At 40.6% G+C, this 26,622-nt stretch overlaps 1 protein-coding gene across 3 annotated transcripts in view; it reads right to left on the bottom strand.

Moving 5' to 3' along the window:
- klhl32 (kelch-like family member 32) overlaps positions 1 to 26,385 on the bottom strand; it is a 312,283-nt gene extending 285,898 nt beyond the window's left edge. For all 3 annotated transcript variants that reach the window (XM_043685379.2, XM_043685376.2, XM_087981512.1), the window contains exon 1: positions 26,226 to 26,385. The gene's annotated coding sequence lies outside the window, so the exon portion shown is untranslated. The remainder of the gene's footprint in view (positions 1 to 26,225) is intronic.
- Between the last annotated feature and the right edge of the window lie 237 nt (positions 26,386 to 26,622).

The following is a 26,622-nucleotide window of genomic DNA, read 5'->3' as shown; positions in this document are numbered from 1 at the left end:
CCATCCTTCCTCATGCAACTTTGTCAGAATGTTTATCTAGCCTCTCCTTATTTACCTGAAGTAATCTCCTGTTTGCAAGTTTTCTATTTACCTTCAGGAAAGAAGGTTCTTCTGAACTCCCTCTTGGTGACTATTTAATATGCATAGACTCTAGTTTTACTTTTTGCTACAAAAAGCTGTCTCCGCTATCAAAACATTTCAACTTTAAAGACCAGTACCAACAAAAAAGTAATCTGGTAATTCAGACATAACATTCAATGCATTCCATTTACTGTGGCATTGTTACTTCCTCAGAAAAATCAGTTATGTTATCGAGCATAAATTGCCCTTTGAAAATTAAGACTAAGCAGGGATATTCAGGCCAAGCCCAAGTATTAACTTATTTTATCTTATATAATGGGTTCCAGACATTTAACCAGAGACATTATAGTCTATACTTTCCTGGTTTATTTCTTTCCCCTTTTTTGAACATATCTTTAAAATTTGATACTCTTGGTCCCTAGGCACAGTTTCAATTTCTGAAGATTTATTTTGAAAATGTATGGTTAATAATTCATGTCTCACTGTTAATCCATTGACAATCACCATTATGACTTACAATATCTGTCTCTCTTTTCAGTAGCCAAAGTTGTACTAACTTCATCTATAATATAGAACATGGAGATATCTATGCTAGCGCCACAGCTTATTCCAAAATAAAACCACTTTGAAGCTCATATTTTCCTATGAATGTGATGCTTTACCCTACCTAAAGAATTTTCCATGTGTAGCCAGTAATCAATGAAGAGAGGATTGTTAGTTCCCTTCACAGCATTAAAATCTCCTCTACCACGTTGTGAATCCTTCCCACTAAACAGTAAACTGCAAATAACTTTGAGAAGATCAATCGTACCACTTACAAAGTATCAATGCACTTGAAAATGATAAACATGTCATCCTACTGATTATGGATTGTCCTTCAACCTCAAATGCAGCTATTCACACAAATATTTGCACATGTGAATTGCTTTCAGCAAGAACTGGCACCTATAAAGCAAGGTCTCCAATGCAAGTATAACTTGTTGTTTAGGAGCATATGGGAAGTTTCTGACCAGCCACACCATTATCCCAGTAAATAAATCATCAGTCAATTAACAATCAGATTCTTACTTATTAAAAGCTGAACTGAAGCGTTCAGGTATCAAAACTTCCTTCAGATTTTATTATTACTGGGATTCAAACCTCAGTCTCCTCACCAGTGGATCTACATTGCACCAGGAATTCTTTCACAAAATGTTCTTAAATACTTAACATATAGTAACATAAAAATAAAACGCGTTCCCAAAATAAAAGCAAGCCTCAAAGCTGGTAGAGAACTGGTCACTGGTGCAGAAACTAACAAAGTCAAATATCATGTAGCACTGCGTATTATGTGGTGATGAAGATAAATAATTACCAACTAGCTCTAATAAAGGAAACCCATAATATTATAGATTTTTATGGAATACTGCAATCAGCCACGAAGTTCTAACATGAAAGTAATGACCAAGTCAACTTAGTGTATTCCCTGATAAAATCCCATTAGATTTCCAACAGTGAAAATTCAACCACATACGTCTCTTAAATAATGCAATATTTTTCTGTATTGTTTTTGTGGTCTTGTAGAAGGTTCACATGTGGGGCTGGCAAGGGTTTAAACAAAACTAGCAGAGGATAGGTAAATAAAGACATATTGAGACATAGGAAAGAAGAACAAGATGTATGTACATATTTTGGAAAACGAAGTATGCCATAATACATAGGAGCATTTAGAAAAGGACAAGAAATGTAAAGACAGAATTACTTTGTATGCATTTAAATGAACAAAGTTGGTGATGAGTTGACAAGCAGGAGCATTTGGGAATATTACTGCAATAACAGATGCTTAAAAAAAGCAGACTAAATCTACAGACATTAAAAAAAGTGTTCAAAAATTAGAGAAGAAAATGAGTGAGCTGGGATGGCAGCAATGATTCGAGTAGACATTGTCAACTTGGAATTTCCTGGAGGGGGCAAGAGAAGTGTTCAGAAGCAAAAAAGGTAAGATCATGCGACATAAGATATGAGAGAGAGAGAAAAAACAGATACATTTGCAAGAGCTGCACAGCAGTTAATCTGGGGGACTTTATTTAGCTAAGCAACAATTGGGATAGTGTTAGAGTAAAGGGTTCGGTGGAAAAGGAATTGCTGAGCCATGTTCATGGCGATCTTCTTGTTACTACATCCTGAACCCAACTAGAAAGAAGGCGGTGTTGGATCTGGTGCTGGGAAATGTGGGTCATACACCAAGAGTCTGTGAGATAACATTTGAGTCAGAGTAATCATTTTAAGGTTTAGATTAATTATGGAGAACAGCAAGGAACTAATGCTGAACGTCTAAATTGAAAAAGGTCAAATCTCAATGCAATTAGAAGGGAACTTGCTAGCGTAATATGGAACCAAACAAGAAAAAATGCAATGTATTATTGGGTGATCTTAAAGCAAGAGTTGCTCCAAATACAGGCCAGCCACATTCCAATAAGGACAATAAATGCAGGAGCCTAAAATGGTGCTCTTGGATTACAGGCGACATGGATATTATAAATAAAAGAATGAAAAACAGATCAAATGCAATAGCTTGAGAGGAGAGGTGAAGAAGAAAATAAAACTGTCAAATCGAGATTGGAAATGGAATAACAGTCAATATAAAAAGGGCACCCAAAAATTCACCAGCTTGTTTAGTAAGCAGGTAGCAAGAGGTCAAATGGGTCTTTTTAGGGACCACTGATCCAGTAATATCATCAGCGTGCTATCACCTATCCCTTAACCTGGTATTTGGGAAACAGCACATTATTTGTGATGTTTAACTGCTCCTACAAAACCTTCTGCCCATTTGTCAGACTTTAGAAAACTTTATTAAGGCTGAATTTCTAAGCTTCACTTCCCTCTTTTTCCAATCATTTGTTACACTGTCATGTTTGTAACTCCACTCTGTTATTTAGAACATGATAGGTTTTCAGTTTAAATGATCACATTTGGAGGGAAATATAAGGAGATCTGCCATGGTAGGGAGTAGGTTCTGGCTAACCATGAGGTGGGCAGTATCTGATATGAATGGGGTGGGGGAGGGGGAAATGGGGTCAGGAAGTTGGGGATATCTCGAAGACTGTGGGGCAGGTTGCAGAATCTGACAAAACAGATTGTGTGCGTGTGTGCACGTGTATCGGTCTCTGTGTGTGCATGGTAGCGCTTGGTGGGGGTGGGGGATATATATATGTCTGTGTGTGTGTTATACGCACACGCAGGAGGGGGGTGGTAGTGATTGACTGGACAAAATATGCGGTCTGCTTGATTCACCTCTTCCAGTCTCCCCACATCTACAGGGAGAGGCTGAACAGGCTGGGGCTATTTTCCCTGGAGTGTCGGAGGCTAAGGGGTGACCTTTTAGAGGTTTACAAAATTATGAGGGGCATGGATAGGGTAAATAGGCAAATTCTTTTCCCTGGAGTCAGGGAGTCCAGAACTAGAGGGCATAGGTTTAGGGTGAGAGGGGAAAGATATAAAAGAGACCTAAGGGGCAACTTTATCACGCAGAGGGTGATAAGTGTATGGAATGAGCTGCCAGAAGAAGTGGAGGAGGCTGGTACAATTGCAGCGTTTAAGATGCATTTGGATAGGTATGAATAGAAAGGGTTTGGAGGGATATGGACCGGGTGCTGGCAGGTGGGACTAGATTGGGTTGGGATATCTGTTTGGCATGAACAGGTTGGACCGTAGGGTCTGTTTCCATGCTGTATATCTCTATGACTCTATGACACAAAAGGGACATGCAGAATGTGACAATGAAACTGATAACTAGCCAAAAGCACTTGAGTAATGTGAAAGTTGAAGAGGGTAAAAACAATGACTGCAGATGCTGGAAACCAGATTTTGGCTTAGTGGTGCTGGAAGAGCACAGCAGTTCAGGCAGCATCCGAGGAGTAGCAAAATCGACGTTTCGGGCAAAGGCCCTTTCCGAAACGTTGATTTTGCTGCTCCTCGGATGCTGCCTGAACTGCTGTGCTCTTCCAGCACCACTAATTCAAAAAATGAAAGTTGAAGAGGCTGAGATTGCTTACTTTAAAGAAACGATACAAGTACGATATCATTCAAGAACTCAAGTTTCTTAAGGGTACAGATTTAATTAACTCTACCAATGTTTTTGCTGCAAACTCTGGCTGAGGCTTAGAAGAGGAATGTTGCAAAGTTTATATTAAACAGCCTTAGTGCTGAAGAACATTTAAAATGCACTGCTCTGGGAGGCGGACGAAGTGGAAAAATATATTTAAAAAAGAAGAAATGTGACAATTGTGAGGTGACTGTCCATAAATAAATGACTTTTTTTTGAGGAACTTGTATTTTCCCATCTTCCTTTGAAATAAATGTCCTTCTCAGAACACTGAAGGAGGCAAAGGAAGAGATTGCTGGGGCCTTGACCGAGATCTTTGTTTCCTCTTTAGCCACAGGTGAGATCCCATAAAACTGGAGAAAGCCCAATACGACTATGTTTTGTTTGAAGAAGGGCAACAGAGATAATCCAAGCATCGAGAGGCCGGTGAGCCTCATACAATTTGTTGGGGAATTATTGGAGAATATTCTTAAGAATGGGGTTTGCTTGCATTTAGAAAAGAATGGATTTATTAAGGATAGTAAGTATGGCTTTATGTGGATCAGATCTTGTCTCACAAATGTGATTGAGTTTTTTTGAGGAAGTGAAGATGATTGCTAAGGGTAGTGCAGTGAATATTATCTACATGGACATTCATAAGGCATTTGACAAGGCCCCTCATGGTAGGCTGGTCCTGAAGATTAAGTCTTTTGGGATCCATGGTGAGTTGATAAGTTGGATACAAAACTTGTGGTGGGGTGCTTATCTGATTCCAGGTATACTCCACAAGGATATCTGCTGGAACCTCTGTTGTTGTAATATAAAGTGATTTGGATGAAAATATAAGTGGTCATATTCATAAGTTTGCAGGCAACACGACAATTGATGGAGTTATGGATAGTGAGGAAGGTTGTCAAAGGCTATGGAGGACATAGATCAGTTTGAAAGTTGGGCAGAGAAATGGCAGATGGACTTTAACATGGACAAGTGAGAGAAGATGTATTTTGAGAGATCAAATGCAAGAGCAGAGTACACAGTAGATAGCCCTTAGGAACATTAATATACAGAAGGATCTTGGGGTGAAAGTCTATAACTCCCTGAAAGTGTCAACACAAATGGATACAGTGGCAAAGAAAGCATATGGCATGTATGCCTTCATTGGTCAGGCCATTGAGTAAAAAAGTTACAAAGTCATGTTGTAGCTGTATAAAACATTAGCAAGGTCACATTTGGAGCACTGTGTCCAGTTTGGCCACCACATTATAGGAAGGATGTGAAGACTTTGGATAGGGTGGAAAACTGGTTTACCAGGATGTTGCCTGGAGTGGAATGCATGAAAAATAATGAGAAGTTGGATGAATTTGGATTGTCTTTGCTGGAGTATCACAGGTTAAGGGAAGAAGCATATAAAATTTATGGAGAACATAATTCTAATGGTCTTAAAATAGTGATGGAAAATGATACACTAGATCTAAAATTTAAACTTCTAAATTGGAGGAAAGCCAATTTTGAAGGTATTAGGCAAGAATTTTCAAAAGTTGACTGGGGGCAGATATTTGCAGGTAAAGGGAAAGCTGGAAAATGGGAACCCTTCGAAAATGAGACAATGGTCCTGAGATAGTTAGTTCCTGTTAGGATGAAGGGCAAGGCTGGTAAGTGTAGAGAATGCTGGATGACTGGGAATTTGAGGTCAAGAATAAGAAGGAAGCATATGACAGGTATAGACAGCAGGGATCAAGTGAATTCCTAGAAGGGTATAAAGGCATTAGGAGTATACTTAACAGGGAAAGCAGGAGGGCAGAAAGGGGACGTGAGACAACTGTGGCAAATAGGGTTAAGGAGAATCCAAAGGGATTCTGCAAATACATTAAGGACAAAAGGATAACAGGGGAGAGATCATCAAGGCTTCCTATGTGTGGAACTGTGGAGATGGGGTTCATACTACATAAGTATTTTACATCAGTGTTTTCTATGGAGAAGGATATGGAAGAGAGAGAATGTGGGGAAATAAATAGTGACATCTTGAAAAATGTCCATATTACAGAGGTGGTGATGGATGTCTTAAAATGCATCAGTGGATAAATCCCCAAGACTTGATCAAGTGTACGCTAAAACTCTGTGGGAAGATAGGGAAATGATTGCTGGGCCCCTTGCTGAGATAGTTCTATCTTTGATAGTCATAGGTGAGGTGCCACTATTTAAAAAAGGTGGTAAGGAAAGCCAGGGAACTATAGACTGGTGAGCTGGACATCAGTGGTAGGCAAGTTATTGGAGGGAATCTTGAGGGACAGGATTTGCATGTATTTGGAAAGGAAAGGACTTATATGGGATAGTCAACATGGCTTTGTGCATGGGAAATCATGTCTCACTAACTTGATTGAGTTTTTTGAAGAAGTAACAAAGAGGATTGATGAGGGCAGAGTGGTGGACGTGATCCATATGGATTTCAGTAAGGTTCCTCCAGGTAGACTGGTTAGCAAGGTTAGATCACATGGAATACAGGGAGAACTGCCTATTTGGATAAAGAACTGGCTCGAAGGTAAAACACAGAGGGTAGTGGTGGAGGATTGCTTTTCAGACTAGAGGCCTGTGACCAGTGGTGTGCCACAAGGATCGGTGCAGGGTTCACTACTTTTTGTCATTTATACAAAAGATTTGGATCTGAACATAGGAAGTAGGGAGATATAATTAGTAAGTTTGCAGATGACTACAAAATTGGAGGAGCAGTGGACAGCAAAGATTACCACAGAGTAAAACGGGACCTTGATCAGATGAGCCAATAAGCTGAGGAGTGGCAGATGGAGTTTAGTCTGGATAAATGCGAGGTGCTACATTTTGGAAAGGCAAATCTGGGCAGGACATATACAGTTAATGGTAAGGTCCTGAGGAGTGTTGCTGAACAAAGACACCTTGAAGTACAGGTTCACAGTTCCTTGAAAGTGGAGTCACAGTTTGACAGGATAATGAAGGAGGCATTTGGTATGCTTGCCTTTATTGGTCAGTGCATTGAGAATAGGAATTGGGAGGTCATGTTGCGGCTGTACAGGACACTTTTGGAATACTGGGTTCAATTCTGGTCTCCCTGCTGTAGGATGGATGTTGTGAAACTTGCAAGGCATTTGGTACACTTGCCTTTATTGGTTAGTGCATTGACTACCCAGTTGGGTAGTCATGTTGCGGCTGTATAGGACATTGGTTAGGCCACTTTTGGAATACTGTGTGCAATTTTGATTTCCCTGCTGAATATTATCAAACTTTAGAGGCTTCAGAAAAGATTTACAAAGATGTTGCCAGGATCGGAGGGTTTGAGCTATCAGGAGAGGCTGAATAGGCAGAAACTATATTCCCTGGAGCGCCAGATGCCAAGAGGTGACCTTACTGAGGTTCTTAAAATTATGAGGGGTACAGATAGGGTCTTTTTCCTGGGATGAGGGGAGTCTAAAACTAGAGGGCATAGGTTTAAGATGAGAGGGAAAGAATGTAAATGCGACCTAAGCGACAACTTTTTCATGCAGAGGGTGGTACATGTATAGAATGAGCTGTCTGGATGGGTACATGAATAGGAAGGGTTTGGAGGGATATGGGCCAAATGCCAGCAAATGGGCTAGACTTATTTAGGGTATCTAGTCGGCATGAATGATTTGGACAGAAGGGTCTATTTCTGTACATCTCTATGACTGTACGATAGGGTGGATTGTCAAAGTCTTTTTTTTTCCCCAGTGTGGAAATGTCAGATATTAGGGTGCATAGGTTTCTGGTGAGAGAGGAAAAGTTTAAAGTAGCTGTGCAAAGGAAGTGTTTTCTTACATAGAAGGTAGTACGTGCTTGTACCGATCCCAAAGAATGCGGTAGAAGCAGATACAGTAGCGACATTTAAGAGGCACGTAGACAGACAAATGAACAGACAGAGTATAGAGGGACACAGACCATGTGCAGACAGATGGGTTTAATTTAGAATGGCATCATGGTTGGCACAGACATGGTGAGCCCTGTTGTAGTGCTGTACTCTATGTTTAACTATTGTTCCAAAAGGCAAAAGCAAATTCAAAATCCTCACAACTGCCTCCTACAAATACCCTCCTGTGCATTCTTTACCCGTAGTGATGAATGAATGAATTTGCTTCAGTAACTAAAGCTATACCCTTGTGCAGCTACCTCTCTACACTGGTGTACACCACCACTGTTTTATTCCTTTTTTTTTGTCTTCCATCTGATTTCTTGATTTGGAAATGCCGGTGTTGGACTTGGTTGTACAAAGTTAAAAATCACAACACCAGCTTATAATCCAACAGGTTTATTTGGAAGCCCTAGCTTTCGGAGTGCTGCTCCTTCATCAGCTGGTTGTGTGAGATTCTCCCTAACCACCTGATGAAGGAGCAGCACTCTGAAAGCTAGTGCTTCCAAATAAACCTGTTGGACTATAACCTAGTGTTGTGCGATTTTTAACTTTGTCTCATTTCTTCTATGGGATGCATCAATTGTTCTTTTTATACACTCCTGACCATGCAATAACCTTTTTTCAGCTTAATTCTTGCCTTGATTAATCTTCCTGTTCCCTCAAGATATTTCTTCTCCTCTCAAGTCTACCTTTAGCATCCCCCTTTAAAAGCCCAACCTTAAATCTTTTTCTTACTATTACCTCTGTTCTAACTTCCCTTTCCTTTTAATGGTTCACAAATGGGTCATCATCACCAACTCTATTCTCATATTTCCATATTCTAATTCTATTAGTTTCCAGCAGTCAAAGTTTTGTGTAGTATCTTGAAAACTATCCAGTCAGTCTTGGAAGACAAAAACAACTCTGACAAGGTCCATTCAGAAGCCATTCATCTATTGTCTGGACAAGATGAAATGAGCTTGCGCTAAGGACTACGTTCCTGCTATTTTTATTATTTATTGAAAAGGATATCCAATAGCTATTGAGGAATTACCAAGAGATTTAGAACTGGTCAAAGCATATATCAGAATTTTTACATTTTCTCGCATTCTGAAATATCTTTATTTAAATTCATGCTAGTACCTGGTGGCCTTATATCAATGGGTAACAGGGGTCAAACTCTCCACTGGTTAGAGTTATATCTGACACCTAGGAAGATGGTCTTGGTTGCTAGAAGTCTGTCCTCTCTGCTCTATAATTGGAATTCTGGAGGAGTTCCTCAGGGTAGTGCCCTAGGCCCAACCATCTTCCGCTGCTGCAATGACCTTGCCTACATCAGGTCAGAAGAGGGGAAGTTCAACAATGATTGCGCAATGTTCAGCAGTATTCACGACTTCACAGTTACTAAAGTTAAAATGCAACAAGATATGGACAACATCCAGGCTTGGGCTAACAAGTATCAATTAACATTTGCACCACGCAAATACCAGGCTACGATCACCACCAATAAGAGACAAGCTAACCACCATCCATTGACTTTGAATGGTGTTACCATCACTGAATCCCCCACTATCAACATCCTGGGGGTGGGGTTGGGGTCACCATTGTCCAGAAATTCAACTGAACTTTCCATATAAACACAGTAGCTACAAGAGCAAGTCAGAGGTTAGGAGTGCTGAGATGAGTAACTCACATCATGACTTTCCAAATCCTGTCCATTAAAAGGCATAATTCAGGAGTCTGATCACATACTCTACACTTGCCTGGATGGGTACAGCTCAAACAACACTCAATAAACTTGATACCATTCAGGACAAAGCAGCTCCCTTGATTGTCACTGCACCCACAAGCATCTACTCCCTCCACCACTGATGCTCAGTAGTAGGGTGTGTACTCCCTACAAGATGCACTGCAGAAAATCAACAATGATCCTCAGACAGCACCTTCCAAATCCACATCTTCCATCTAGAAGGACAAGGGCAGCAGATACAAGGAAACACCATCACTTTCAAGTTCCATCCAAATCATTCACCATCCTGAATTAGAAATATATTGCCAATCCTTCATTGTTGCTGGGTCAAAATCCAGGAATTTCCTCCCTAATGGCATTTTACGTCAACCCACAGCAGGTGGACTGCAGCGGTTCAAGAAGGGAGCTCACCATAACCTTCTCAAGGGCAACTAGGGATGGGCAATAAATGCTGGCCTGCCAGGCATGTCCACATCCCACAAAATGATTTTTTTTTTAAATCATAGTGTACATAATAATATATTCCCTGAGCTGGAAGGAAAGCAGCCATTTACAGCATGCTAAGTTATTTGCAAAATTATACACATTTTAAGTTTCCTTTTGCTATACTAAAACACGCTTTGAGCTGTCAACATTAACAGATAATTTGGTATGCACTTCCATCTGTAAGCTATTCCTAGTCTTTAGTTTTAATAGGGGTGCAAAACTGTTTAAAATTAATGGGATAACACATCCACTACAACAGCAGACTAAAGAATGACAAATGAATCTGTTAATTTTATTTACCAGCGTCACAAAGTCAATTCCAGGCTTAGCTCTCTGAAATATTTATCATGCCATACAAAACACTTTTCAGTAACAGCCTCAATCTTCATCAGAAGATAGTTGCTCATAGTGATGAAATTTGATCTTAAATCCAGTACTGGACCAATTCAGGTTTTTCTTTGCAGACTTGATGTAATGAGGTAGTTCTGTGGATTCTTATTCAATAGAATCAAGAGTCCATCCACTGGTACAACAGTTTTAAACATATATAATTGTTCACAAGATATTAGCATAACCAGCTCGGCCAGCCTTTGTCAATCATCCCTAGTTTTAATTTACAATTAATTTAAATTCAAATCTCATTTAGATTTGCCAATATTCAATTAGCAAATACTGCTAATATCACACCCTTCAAGTAGAAATCCTTCAAACCAGAGTTTAACAAAAATTTAAGCTGATTACTGGTATGTCATCTTGTTACATTTAGAAGATCGTGAATGAGAAGCTTGCCAATCTCGCCGAGGATGAAAAGAAGTTACTAAATCATTGGTTGGACATCAGGTCTGAGCCGGAATTGATGATAAAGAGAAGAAAATAACTTATGTAATTGAACTACATATGAATTAACATTAAACATAATGGTAACATGGGACATAAAAGTTAATAGTGTACATAGTGATAAAAATCAAGGTAAAAGGAGGAATCAGGTTAACATCTGTAGATTAATGGGTGATATGGCAACGAAGGCTTGACATATCATACCACGTCTCATTTTCTTTCAATCTTGAATCTTGCACATCTTGTATCATTTTCAATTGGCCTTTGCGAGTAATTCATTGTACACACTAACACTGCATCTGATTTCAATCTTATGGAGCTAGTTAAATTTGAACTGGTAAATGAATATTTTTCAATAAGAAATATAACTGACAAAAACAAATTTACAGCAATAGTGGAAAACTGCGTTCTAAAGAAAATAGCCATGTGTTTAAATTACAGATTTGGTTATAGATTGCAAACATCAGCAAAAGTTGATTTTAAGCAACATGAACCAGCAAGATAATACATTTAACTTTAGTTTCAATTATTATTAGATTCAAACCGAGAAGATCTTGTGATGGTGTTCATTGTGGGTTGGAACATATGCTGGTTTGTAATGACAACCTTTTTAGCCCTGATGACAATAGCATTGTACCAAATAACACAATACTTAACTGGACAGAAATTTGGAACACTTCTGGAATTGTCTTGCCTCCTTTTCTACGTAATGTCTTTAGATTTAGTAAAGGGAGGTCATGCCTGACAAACCTGTTGGAATTTTTTGAAGAGGTAACAAGTAGGTTAGACCAGGGAAACCCAGTGGATGTGGTCTATCTAGACTTTCAAAAGGCCTTTGATAAGGTGCCACACGGGAGGCTGCTGAGCAAGGTGAGGGCCCATGGTGTTCGAGGTGAGCTGCTGGGATGGATTGAGGATTGGCTGTCTAACAGAAGGCAGAGAGTTGGGATAAAAGGTTCTTTTTCAGAATGGCAGCCGGTGACGAGCGGTGTCCCGCAGGGTTCGGTGCTGGGGCCACAGCTGTTCGCATTATATATTAACGATTTGGATGAGGGAACCGGGGGCATTCTCACGAAGTTTGCCGATGATACGAAGTTAGGTGGACAGGCAGGTAGTACTGAGGAAGTGGGGAGGCTGCAGAAGGATCTTGACAGGTTGGGAGAGTGGTCCAGGAAATGGCTGATGGAATTTAACGTGAGCAAGTGCGAGGTCTTGCACTTTGGCAAAAAGAATAAAAGCATAGACTACTTTCTAAATGGTGAGAAAATTAATAAAGCCAAAGCACAAAGGGATCTGGGAGTGCTAGTCCAGGATTCTCTAAAGGTAAACATGCAGGTTGAGTCAGTGATTAAGAAAGCGAATGCAATGTTGTCTCTTATCTCAAGAGGGTTGGAATATAAAAGCAGAGATGTACTACTAAGACTTTATAAAGCTCTGGTTAGGCCCCATTTGGAGTACTGTGTCCAGTTTTGGTCCCCACACCTCAGGAAGGACATACTGGCACTGGAACGTGTCCAGCGGAGATTCACACGGATGATCCCTGGAATGACAGGTCTAACATATGAGGAACGGCTGAGGATACTGGGATTGTATTCGTTGGAGTTTAGAAGATTAAGGGGAGACTTAATAGAGACGTACAAAATAATACATGGCTTGGAAAAGGTGGATGCTAGGAAATTGTTTCAGTTAAACGAGGAGACTAGGACCCGTGGACACAGCCTTAGAATTAGAGGGGGTCATTTCAGAACAGAAATGCGGAGGCATTTCTTCAGCCAGAGAGTGGTGGGCCTGTGGAATTCATTGCCACGGAGTGCAGTGGAAGCCGGGACGCTAAATGTCTTCAAGGCCGAGATTGATAGATTCTTGTTGTCTCGAGGAATTAAGGGCTACGGGGAGAACGCTGGTAAGTGGAGCTGAAATGCGCATCAGCCATGATTGAATGGCGGAGTGGACTTGATGGGCCGAATGGCCTTACTTCCACTCCTATGTCTTATGGTCTTATGGTCCCCTCAGCCTTCTATTCTAAGAGAGAATGTGTAAAATGAATCATTGTCCGGTAGGAATGAAGCAGTTAGTATCGCTGAGATCTGAGAATAGTAATAGGGTTCAGCAGACAATTGAGACAGCCCTTTCTTACCAGACTAGCCTTGTGGAACTCCTGTGCACACAAATCCACCAACCTCAATCCCTAATCTCCCATTCAACAATTCCACAACTTCTATTCTCTTTGTCAATGACCATCACAGCACCCGTTTGAGCTCAATGCAAAATTAACATTACCACTGAATCAACATTCGAAACCAAATTTAAGAAGAAAATCATTCCATACTGTATACAGAACTCAATTATTCACCCTTATGCATTTTCTCAGTACCACCCTTCAATATGCCTTTATACTTACTGGTGCTCCTACATCATGTCAGTACAAATCTTGAGCTTGGTTGATGATGATTTTTAGTGGAGGAGACTGCAGATAGCCTTGAGCAGCTCTAATCCTAGAGAGCTCAGTTGTACCGTGCACTACCCGGTCTCTACATGGAGAACAGCAGGCTGAGGTTGCTAGCTCATGGGTGACAACAAAGGCACTGGTAAAGCAGCAGGATTAATACTACATATTGCAAGAGAACACAGTGAGTTCATGCTCCTTGGAGCCAATACTACTCCATTGAAGCAGTGTCTCAGCATTTCTCGTAATCTGCTAGAGGACAGATTGCTAGATGCTGTGGTATCCCATCAGCTCCTTTGCACACTGTAATCCCTAGTTTCAGTCTGAGCTTGCATGGCAACAAGCCAACCTTGCATGACAGCAGTCAGAGCTTCCAGGCAATACTTGGATGTGGTGCTACTCTTGTGCTGCAATGGAAGCTGTGACATTCACTATCAGAAGCTAATAATGCTTGGGACCACAATTAGTAAACCAAAGTTGGACCACATATCCCCATTGCAAAGAATGGGTTTCAAATGGTTAGCATTTCTGCCTCAGAGCAGAATCCAGGTTCAATTCCACTTTCGGGCGACTGAGTATAGGAGGTTGAACATTCACCCTGTGCCTGTGTGGGTTTCCTCCGGGTGCTCCGGTTTCCTCCTACAGCCCAAAGATGTGCATGTTAAGTGGATTGGCCATGCTAAATTGTCCATATTGTTCAGGGGTGTGCATGCTAGTTGAATTTGCCATGGGAAATGCAGAGTTACAGGGTTAGGGTAAGGGTAAGGGGTGGGTCTGGATGGATGCCTTTCACAGGATCGGTGTAGACTTGATGGGCTGAATGTCCTTCTTCCACACTGTAGAGATTCTATGATGAAATGCCGAGCAAAGCCTTGTGCCAAACTGGTGCTGGCTTTCTTATACTTTGAGATTGACTACAGTTTTCTAATAGGTCTGCTTATTCTTCCAAAAGTTTGTTGTGCATAACTCTTAGCCTTCTTCACTCAAGTACTCATTTGTGTCCTCTACTGCAGAATGCATGGTGAGCTGGCACACATCCTAGTCCTCTTTCCTGGCTGCAGCTACTCATGGCCTCGTATCTCATCACGTGCAGATCCCTGCTCTAAAATAGATGAAGTGACAATAACTGAGCTGGTGTACACGAGGGGTAAATTAAGTGACTGTACATCATGATCAGTCTTCATATTCTTTCACTACCTAGCCAGGTTGCACCTCTTGGATATCCAAAAGTAAAGGGACACAAGGGTAAAAGTTTAGTACAGGAGGTACATGAAGTCAGAGATGCACGTTTGTACCATGTGCAATTTAAAAAGCACGTGGCTGCTGGTTTGTGTGATTAAGAACAGTATTATGCAGGAGGATGTTTTAATGGTCAATGTTTCAAACTCACAATGACTTCAGTAATGGTCATCTAAATATGGACCAGCTTCATTTTTAAAAATTCATTCAGGTGATGTGAGCATTGTTGGCTAGGCTAACATTTATTGCCCACCTCGAATGGCTGCAGTCCATGTGCTCTAGTTAGGCCCACATTTCCATTAGGAAAGCAGTTTCCAGATTTGAAACCTAGGATACAGAAGGAACTGTAACATATTTCCAGGTAAGGATGGTAAAAATGTATTGTCTATTTAGCGGGGTGAGGGGGTGTGAAGGGGTGGTTTTGGGGGCAGCCAGAACATGCAGATGCACATATCCCCTTTGGTTAACTCCTTCTATCTTCAGTTGTTTACCATGTTCTGCTGTAAGTGAGAGGAAGTTAGTGAGTGTTGTGCAATCTGTATGGTTGATGCAGCCATCATGGGTAAATAGCTGACAGCCATATCTTACAGTTTGCATGCATAATGAGGTTCAAAGTGAAGTGTTATATTTGAATATCTGATAAGGATTTCTCTCAATCAGGACTCTTATGTGTTGAATGATAGGAAAGTGGTCCAGTTTCAGAACTATTGATGCAGTTGTTAGAATATGGTGAAGGTGAATTCTCTGATTTTGACTCCTTGTCAGAGGCCTGCATTGATGTACTGCATGACACCTGGTCTCATGAACTTGCCTCCTGGACAGGGACTTGCATAGCTCCCCCACTGTTTTTTCAGCATTTACCTAGTGGCCTCCTTGGTCCCCTGGGAATACAAAGTCTCTCGCCTGCTTTTCACATCAGCCACCAAGGCCTCCACTGTGACATGTGAAACTCTAAGAGTCTATACTCAGTCTCTCTCTCTTATGTAGTACTTTACTTTGCTGTTACCAGCTCATATTCATTTCCTGCATGTATAGCAACAGCTGCTCCAACCATGAAACATTTTCCCTTTAAAAGGTACAGCTGGCTTGATGTGGTGTAAGCGTGTTAATAGCATGTTACTTTCTCATGCATACAACCATCGAACAGTTAGGAATCATACAAAATTTATGATACAGGAGGTCATTCATCCACTCACAATTTTTTATTTAATGAATAGACAGGGAATAGGGGCAGATGGACTGTGTAAAGGCATCAGGTCTTTAGTTTAGAAAGACATCATATGTTGGCGCAGTCTTGTTTGGCCGAAGGGCCTGTTCTTGTGCTGTACTGTTCTTAGTTCTTTTATCCCTTTTGTGTCCATGTCGGTCACCAGAGCTGTTCAACCTAACCCCAGCTTCCTCCATTAAATCCAATGCCCTGAAGGTCATGGTTCTTCAAGTAGACCTCCAAGTACATATCAAAAGTGGTCAAAGATGTTTTTGCCTCTACCACCTTAGCTGACAGTGAGTTCTAGGTGACTACCACCGTGTGCATGAAATATTACTTATTTTCCCCTCTAACCCTTTTACTAATACTGTGAAATGGGTCTCAACTTTAAATAATACAAGTAGGTTTCCTCTGTTCCATGGAAAATATGACCAGCCAATCCAAACATCCTCCTCAACTAATGCATTCCATTCCTGGAAACATTCTGTGTCTCCTCTCAGTGCAGTCATATCTTTCCTATAATGTTGTAACTAGAAATCTACGCAATTTGCAACATGTGGCCCAGCTAATGTTGAATACAGCTCTTGCAGAAACTCCCTGTGCTTATATTCTGCGCCTTTGGCACAAGGAAGGTATGGTACAAATTTTCTCTTCTGCTAAAGATCTTTTAAGATTTTTAGAATACATCAATATCCCCTTATTCAGCCATACTACTCAGTTACCGATCATTTATTGTGTCTAGCTTTGCCTTCTTTGCCTTGCCCAAAAAGCATCACCTCCGATTTCAAACTGAATGCCATTTTCCACTTGTCCTCCCATCTTCCCAATTATGCCATCCTGCAGCCTCAATCTTTCTTCCATTCACTGTCAACCATATGAACAAATTTGTATCATTTGTATACTTCTTATTATGCCCCTATATTTTTAAGTCTAAGTTATTAACATTAAATCCAAAACAAAAAGGGATTGAGTATCAACTGCTGCTGAATCCCAGTGCTAACAAACTTCCAGTCCCAACAACATCTATCAACCTTTGCTTCCTGTCACGTAGTACCATGGTGGAGCCGAGATGCTTTGGGTAGCTTCACTGACACCAATCCTTTTCATCACTATTAGCCTAATTCATATCTTCTGGGAAAGACCTGAAGTCTTTACGCTGGGTTTTTTCTTCTAACTCTGATAAGCCTTTCTGGGGTCTACTCAAGATTTTCCATTTTTTTTTTACTATTTGGAACTGTTATAGGTTTTCACAGGCAGGTTTAGTACGGCTAATCAGAGCTGGTGTTGTAGTCTGAGAAACTGACAGGCTCTGTGTGCTTGGGGACTGCTGAATATTTAAAGATGCATTCTCAGTTTCCTGATTGATTTTTGTTTTCTTCTTTCAACTCCTTGGGTGGCTCTGGCCTTTATAGAATTGAATTTTTCTTCAGGTTGCACCCACTGTTACTAATGATTGACAGCAGTGCCCATTGCTGCCAGCGTTTTATAATAGATAACTCACTTAAATCTACAGATGTCCACTTCTAGAACCATTACACCAATACTATATGCAGATATTAGTCGAAGTTGCTGAAATCATATGGGGGAGGAACCCCACATAAAATCTTTGGCAGGATATAGGATCATTCTTGAATAGTACATTGGTTTATTACATATTACTTTATAACTAGGTACAAAATATTTAAGATACATGATTGTCTCTTGAAACACCAGGCTCAACAGTTAGTTTACATTACAATTATTGAAACATTCACGAAAAAACTTTGTAACAAACAAAGCTGGTCCACATTGGTTAGTTCTTCCTAGAAGCTCCACCTGTCAGAATATGAAGTATTGCTTATCTCATAACATCAGTTAACTCTTTCAGTTATTAAGTGTTATGCAACATCGCCCAAATAATTTTAGATCCAGTTTGGTTCTGACCCTTGAACTCTGAGGCTGTTGTTTGTTAAATCCAATTTGCCATGTTGACTCAAACCATTACATTTCAATGCTACTTATCACAAAAAATACTTCAAGTTCATCTGACATGAACTTCCCTCAACAAATAAATGTTGGCCTTCTTCGATTAATTTATAGTCTCCTAACCTCAGGTTTGCTGTGTGTCTCAGCACTGATTCCAATAACTTTCCCACAACCAAAAGGTAAACTAACTGGCCTAGGATTATCCATTCTTTGCTTTTTAAAGAATAAAACATTGGGAGGCATCCAATTCTCTTCCTGTTGACAGCACACTAAAATTACAATAATTAGCAGGCAACACAATGTTTGCTGCTGGCTAACAATGATTTGAATGGGTATAAGTTAATCATAAATCACAATCCTTTTCAGAGACTAGCCAATGTAGCCCCTACTGTGTTTACACTGTCTATCTATCTATCTGGAACACTGAATTTTCCGTCCGAGAGAGCAATACAGAGTCAGGTGGATTTTCTCCTCAAAAATGTATTTTAATGTGTATAACATGGGTAGCAATCTCTGCAATCTCAAAGCCTTTAAATTATTTGCAGATAGGTCAATAATATGAGGGACTCTGGCTTGTCTCAAATCAAAACAAGTGAATTCTTTCAAGAAAGACTTGTGCAACTCTTCTCCAGAATCACACAAAAAGGTGTGATCCCCAAATTTAGAAAGTATAGTTGTGACAGCGCCACACCAATACTGAAGTTGTAGTGTAAACACCCAATAAAAGTGCTCAATCTACAGAGAAGATAGACAAAAGGGGAGTTTCTCTTTTGAATAGATCTAAAGCCCACATAATTAGAGAAATCCAGATATTCTTCAAATGGTGAAGAAATTAAATCTGCTAAAATCTGCTATCAGCATTTCCAGCTGAGAGCACAGATAGGCCTCCTGAAGGTCCAACGGCAACTACTCCAGAAAGATTTTTGCCTGTTTTTAATTCACTTGTGAGACATTAATGTTGCAGGCTGGCCAGCAATTATTGCCCATTCCTAGTAGCTATTGAGAAGTTTGTGGTGACCTGAATTGTTGAACTGCTGCAGACCATTCGCTGGAGTGTGACAATGCTATCACTTTAAGAGGTTATTTTGGCTTTCTTGTGGAGACAGGTTGTAAGGCAGAGGTATAGAGCTGTCTCTAAGAAAGTAAACAGTCTGTGATGTCTTGGGTACTTTTTTAAAGTTGGATCAATGGAAACAGCCTGGGTGGGGCCAGCTCTCAGACCAGGTTTTCTAGTTTTTGTAAAAAGGCTTTTAGGTTTAGTTTTAAGTAGAAGCCTTTGGGATCTCCAAACAGTTGGAAGCTTCAGTAAATGTCTCCTAGCTGCTATTTTCCTCAGTTTTCTCTTGATGTCTTTTGTCCTCCTGGATTGAAGAACTGCATGTGATAATCTGTCTGAATTTGCCTGTTTGTCAAGGGATGTGTTTATGTTACTATACAGATACAGTTAATTAGCAACAGCTACTGTATCAATTATTCAGTTAAGTTTACCTTTTGTGTAAACTATTGTGTTTAAATGTATTATGTTTTGCCTAATGTAGAGTAGTTTAACCAGTCACATCGCATCTGGAACACAGCACTTCACATCTACCTTTAAAATAAGACAAAGTTAGGGTCTAGCCTACCTTCTTAAAATATTTTGAGGGGGTGTGGTCCATAACAGTGGGGAGACCCACAACGCCATTAGGGAGGGAACTCCAGGGATTTGACCAAGTGACACTGAAGGAATGGTGAGATTTTCCAAATCAGAATGGTGACCAATTTGAAGGAGAAGTTGCAGGTGGTGGTGTTCCCATGTATTTGCTGGCCCTGCCTTTCTTGACAGAAGTGGTCATGTCTTTGGAAGATGTTGTCAAAGGACCTTTGGGGGATTTTGTCAGTGCACCTTGTAGACAGCAGCATTCATTGAATGAACAGCGTTTTTTTCACACTGTACTTGGGACATTTCAGACTCAGATGAGTGAGATGAAGCCATGTGGATTGCAACCAACAAAATCAGATAATCTGAGTTTAAATTCAGCTCAAGTGAGTATTATGAATGCAGCCTCCTCAATGCAAGTGGCATCAAATCCATCCCATCCCCAGAAAAAGTTAAAAAAGGAATATAGCCCTGCTATTGAGCAGTGGTGGAGGGAATGGATAGTTGCCAATCCAGCTGGCTGTTTTGTCCTGAATTATATCAAACACAAGTCTTATTGGAGTTGCATTCATCCAAGCAAGTGGGGAGTATTCCATCACCCTCCTGATTTGTGCCTTGTAGTTGGTGGACAGGTGATGAACGTTGAAATCCCCCCCTCCAGCGTACATTTTGCATCCTTGCCACCCACAGTCTTTCCTCAACATGGAGGAGTACTAATCCATCAGCTGAGGGAGGATGGTACTTGGGAATCAGCAGTAGGTTTCCTTGCCCTTTAACCTGATGCTATTTGACTTCATGGGATGTGGAGACAATTTTCAGGACTCCCAGGACAACTAATTCCTGATGGTATATCATTATGCTGCCACATCTGCTGGGTCTGTCCTATTTGTGGAACAGGACATAACCAAGGGTGATGATGGTGATGTTTGGGACATTGCCATAGAGCCATAGAGATGTACAGTATGGAAACCGATTCTTGGTCAAATTCATCCATGCCAAACAGATATCCTAAATTAATCTACTCCCATTTTCCAGCCTTTGGCCCATATCTCTCAAAACCCTTCCTATTCATATACACATCCAGATACCTTTTAAGTGTTGTAATTGTACCAGCCTTCACCACTTGCTGTGGCAGTTCATTCCATACACGCACCTCCCTCTGCATGAAAATGTAGCTCCTTAGGTCCCTTTTAAATCTTTCCCCTCTCCCCCTAAATCTATACCCTCTAGCTTTCGACTCCCCTACCCTGGGGAAAAGACCTTGAATTTTCATCCAATCTCTGCCCCTCATGGCTTTATAAACTGGTATAACAAGTCACGCCTCAGCCTCCAACACTGGGGAGAAAATAACTCTAACTATTCAGCCTCTCTCTGTAGCTCAAACCCTCCAACCCTGGCAATATTCTTGTAAATCTTTTCTGAACCCTTTTAAGTTTTACAACATTTTTCTGATAGGAAGGAGACCAGAATGTGACCTCACCAGTAGCCTGTACAGCTGCAACATGATCTCCCCATTCCCATACTCAACGCACTGACAAATAAAGGCAGGTGTACCAAACATCTATCTGTAATTCCACTTTCAAGGAACTATGAACCTGCACTCCAAGACCCCTTTGTTCGGCAACACTCCCAGGACCTTACCATTAAGTGTAGAAGTCCAATCCTGATTTGTCCTATCAAAATGTAGCACCTCACATTTATCTCAATTGGAATCCATTTGCCACTCCTCAGCCCATCTGTTCAAGGTCCCATTGTACTCGGAGGTAACTTTCCTTGTTGTCCACTACACCACCAATTTTGGTGTCATTTGCAAATTGACAAATCGTACCTTCCAAAAGCACATCCAAATCATTGACATAAATGACAAAAAAGCAGTGGATACAGCACCGATCCCTATGGCATACCAGGGATCACAGGCCTCCAGTCTGACAAGTAACCCTCCACCACCACCCTCTGTCTCCTACCTTCTAGCTAATTTTGTATTCGAATGGCCAGTTCTCTCTGCAGTCTATGTGCTCTAACCTTGTTAAGCAGTCTGCTATGCGGAGCCTTGTCAAATGCCTTATTGAAAATCTTGGACCCCATTTACCACACCCTGAGAAAAAGAATAGGAAATCATATCACCATAGGAAATGACATTACCACAGGAAATGACATCACCAACCCAAAGAAACCCAAACACATAAATAGAGAGCAGGAATCATCAGCAGTGCTTCATCCGGAGGTTCACTGAAGATGTTACCTAGTATGGTGATGAAACATCTGAACATGAATCTCCTAGCTCAGCGAGCAAACCTACATCTGTAATATCACATCCACAGCACTGTGACTGACTCTCAAAAGCCTGCTCAAATAGCCTAGCAATCCACTCAGTTGTATCAATCACTACAAATTCTCAACAAAGAAATGAAACCATGTGGATCACCTAGTATCAAGCTAGGCACTAGAAATGACAATGACAGAAAAGACTTGTCAACCTGCAAAATCCTACTTACTATTACCTCTGGAATAGTGCCAAAATTGGGAGAGGTTTTCCCACAGACTGGTTAAGCAATAGTCTGTCATAGTCATACTCATAGAATTATACCTTGCAGTCTATTTGGAATTCAGTAAGGCATTTGACAAGGTTCCACATGATAGACTGTTTAACACTGCAAATTACTCATTTGATATCTTCATCATTTCTTCTGTCTCCAACAATACTTCTCCAATTTGCTCCTTGATCAGCTGCATCACTCCCTCAATAGTCTATCTGCTGCCTATGGAACTTTAATAAACTTACTGGTTTATTTCCTGATCATTAATTGCAACAAGGCATGATTAGTCATGGTCAAACAGCAGCTGTTGAAGTTCCCAATTTGCTGCTGCTCAATAGCGCATGCTGTGTGTTTATGCTGTGGTCAGGAGCATTGTAGTATTGCACCCATACTTTGTAATGAGTTGTGATGTTTGTCAGGCTGCATGGGATGAACTCCTGGTGCCTGATGTTTGCCTACTGGGTGCTGCTTGCTAGTTGTCTAATGACTCATTCATAACTTCCTCTTGGGTGAATAAGGAAGATGTACAACTATTCAATAACTAAGTTTTTCCATGCTGAATGATAGAAGTTAAGAACTGAGTCAATCCACTTTGCAGACTTGCTAGTTTGGTACCTAGACCAAGGTATTAAATGAGTTATTTGCAATGTTCATCAAGGAAGTAGACATTACCAAAACTACAGTAACCAAAGAGATTGTTGAGATACAAAGTGATAACGAGGTGGCATGGAGAGGTCACCTGGTCTGATTTGAATGTATCCTAGGTAGCTGTGGAAATTGAGAAAATTGAAAAGATGTTGGGTAAATTGAAGGGAAAAAATGTGGGAACAAGATAAACCTAGCAATTGGAGATCAGTTGGTAGAAATGTTAGCCTTTAGAATTAATCTGCAAGAAAAGTTAACAGCTTGGATAAGCATGGATTTAATTTAAAAAATTAAGGAACAATTCTATTCTCTAATTTGAGGTTTTTGATTGAGGTATGTGCAATTTTCTCTTAATTGGCAGGGATACATTGCACTTTTTAAAAGTTTGCGTGACCAAAGTTTTAGAACACTTTCAAAGAACAAGCAGTTTTCACAGATTTTGCAATTAAAAGCCTTTCCAAACTCAGGTAGTAATAGGAAGACACTGCAATTTTGAGACTGAGTGTTAGATGAAAACACAAATCCTTTGAAAAGGTTCACACTTATCAATGTTCATAAAAAAATTCTTACATCTGGCACATGGAAAACATAATTAGACATAATACTGAAAGTGTCAAAAGAAAGCAAAATTACAATTCTGCTTCATCTGGCATCTTAACAAGGGCTAAAGCCTGGGATTTATTAGCAAGTGTACTCTCTAAAAACTTGGCTTAATTAGCCTTAGATTGACCTCAGGGCATATTGAGATCCTATACCCACATTACATGCTTAAGAAATGCCTTAAGCAAGGCAGATTAAATTCCACTCCACTTAGAAGTCACAACCATCCTCCAAAGTAAAAACTATTCACAATAGCAGTCCAAATCATCTTTAATAGATGAAAGATCAATGTCTGCTGTGTCACTAATAATGGGAGGAAATGGCCGTTCCATACAGTGGCAACCTCTTTCCATTCAAAATACAAACTTCGAAATATATAATGGAAATACAGCAAGAGGAAAATGCATGACTCTAAATTGAGAACCGAACTATACTTGCACACACTGGTTTAGTATAGGTTTCTGTAGTTTGATTGATGGTAGGGTCTCTGCTTCTCAACCTGTTCTGGAGATGTTATAACATGTCTGAATAAATTAGCCTATTGTCTAACACCATTTTTCTTGAAAGCTGTACTTATGATAGGATATCAACCAGCAACAATGTGCTTCCTCCAAATAAACACTGTCCCTTCAACTTAATTTTTATTGAAGTCTTATCTTCTACTTCTAAGTCTGCATTACACTTTTTCTGACTTCAAATGTTATTTGTAAATTAATAAATAAAGATACATCACAGAATTGCGACATAGTAATGTGCTGAGACTGAGAGGGGTACCCAAGTTCAGATCTGACACCTCAGTGACATTAACAATCATATTTGTCCAATAAAATGTAAGATATGGTCCCAAACAAGGATTACATCTTTATTTAAACTGAGCCACACATACACATGACCACACCCCACACTTCCCCACCCCAAAAAAAACACACTAATACTGACTAAGAGACCAGTTTTGATTCTTCACAAATTTGCAAGTCACCTTTTGGTAGGCAGTATTAATCTTCTGTGTATTGCACAACGTTTTCACACAGAGGGTGGTACACATATGGAATAAGCTGCCAGAGGAAGGGGTGGAGGCTGGTACAATTGCAACATTTAAAAGGCATTTGGATGGGTATATGAATAGGAAGGGTTTGGAGGGATATGGGCCGGGTGCTGGCAGGTGGGACATCCGGTCGGCATGGACGGGTTGGACTGAAGGGTCTGTTTCCATGCTGTACATCTCTATGACGAACTTCCTACAAACCAGGTATAGGTGGAATTGTAGATCGGTCCATAACTTTTCATGTACTCCCAGACAACAGAGCATGTTAACACAGATGACAATAAAACATAAATCATATCTTGCTGTAAAATTAGCAAGACCTGCTAATTTATGGGCGGCACGGTGGCACAGTGGTTAGCCCTGCTGCCTCACAGCGCCAGAGACTCGGGTTCAATTCCCGCCTCAGGCGACTGACTGTGTGGAGTTTGCACGTTCTCCCCGTGTCTGCGTGGGTTTCCTCCGGGTGCTCCGGTTTCCTCCCACAGTCCAAAGATGTGCAGGGTCAGGTGAATTGGCCATGCTAAATTGCCCGTAGTGTTAGGTAAGGGGTAAATGTAGGGGTATGGGGTGGGTTTCGCTTTGGCGGGTCGGTGTGGACTTGTTGGGCCGAAGGGCCTGTTTCCACACTGTAATCTAATCAATCTATCTAATCTATCTAATCTAATCTACCTAAATTGTTACTTTAAACAGTTTGGCATTTTAATCATTTAGTTTCAACACATAGATCACTTCCATAAAATATGTAGATTTTTAAAATTGTAACTGAAATTTTGAGATATAGCGTAACAATTTAAAGTATTTAAGTCTTGTATTGCATACACTTCCAATCAACTTTGCCATTAGCAGTTTCTATGTCCACACTGATGCTAATGTAAGCTTGTCATATTTTATTTACAGTTTCCCTGTAGTGGAAATATTGCAAGTTAGGCTGCATCGACTATAGGTATGGGCGTAAGAATGTGCAATAAAGATATAAAAAAGATAAGAACAAGCCACTTTAAAACGGGAAGATACTTACCCTATTATCTATCCCTATTTTATTTAAGAACTACACTTCTCATATACAATGCCATGGGAGATCAACTAGTATGTATTAAACAAAGAATGCTGAGAAACCCAGCAGATCTGGAAGCATGTAGAGGAGACAGAGAAACAGGGTTTAGTTGAGTTGCGTTCTGAAGAGTCATACCGAACTCGAAACGTTATCTGTTTCTCTCTCGCCAAACGCTGCCAGACTTGCTGGGTTTTTTCAGCATTCTGTATTGGTTTCATATTTCCAGCATCCGTAGTATTTTGTTTTTATTCTAATATATATCAAACAGCCCATAAACTATAATTAAATTTGCGCACTCTTCGTAATTACGAACAATAACGCAAATCAAGTAAATATTCAGCATCCGCGAGACACGTTGTTACAACACGTTAACTAGTACATAATACATTTTTGTTCATTATCTAAGAAATAAATTTCACGTTTAATTATTTCCACTCAACACCAACTCTTAATAAGGTCATCATATTGAATTTCTATCGAAATTGTCCATTGATACAAGGTCACGTAACGTGTGGTCTTACAGCTGTGTTGCCATGGTAAAGCTAAAGTCAACTAAAGTCTTATGACAGAATAAGCTGTTTTCATCGCATTGTTTCAACATCCCCTGCATCGTTGTAATGTAAACCGATCCAGTCTCGCCTTGGTTTCTATTGTTATTACATATTCTGAAACTACTAAACCGGACCCAGCACCTGAATTGCACTATGTCTAAGCCAGCAAAAGAACACAGCGTCCCCGCGATGGCAATTGCTTTTACCTCTGTGTCCACAAAATGCAGGCGATAACTTCCACTCATCCGACATGCAGTGTTATGCTGGGTTTTGATGTTTTCAGCTGCTTGTGTGTCGGGTGAACCCGGGAAACGCGGCTTCCCGTTAAAGAGCTGTGCCTCAGGAAACGGGGATTTTGCAGGGAGAGTGAGCTGTGTATACGGACCTGCCTGTCTATCTCTGTCTGGCTCCGCTCCACCACTGGAACAGCAGCAGCAGCCGCGGGGGCGCGCGCACGGTGTCTGGCACGTGACGCGAGGCGCCGGGCACGCGCGTGACCAGCCATGGAACGTTGTGCTGGCAGGCTGCAGCTCCGAGCTGGCTGCAAGCGGGAGTCTCCGTGTGTGTATCTCCCTCATGTCGCCGCATCGCTAACTGCACCGG

Source organism: Chiloscyllium plagiosum, unplaced genomic scaffold (assembly GCF_037043375.1).
Source record: "Chiloscyllium plagiosum isolate Xiang-an unplaced genomic scaffold, Cpla_swu_hap1 HiC_scaffold_3, whole genome shotgun sequence".
Classification (NCBI taxonomy): Eukaryota; Metazoa; Chordata; class Chondrichthyes; order Orectolobiformes; family Hemiscylliidae; genus Chiloscyllium; species Chiloscyllium plagiosum.
This window is presented reverse-complemented; position numbering and strand designations above follow the sequence as displayed.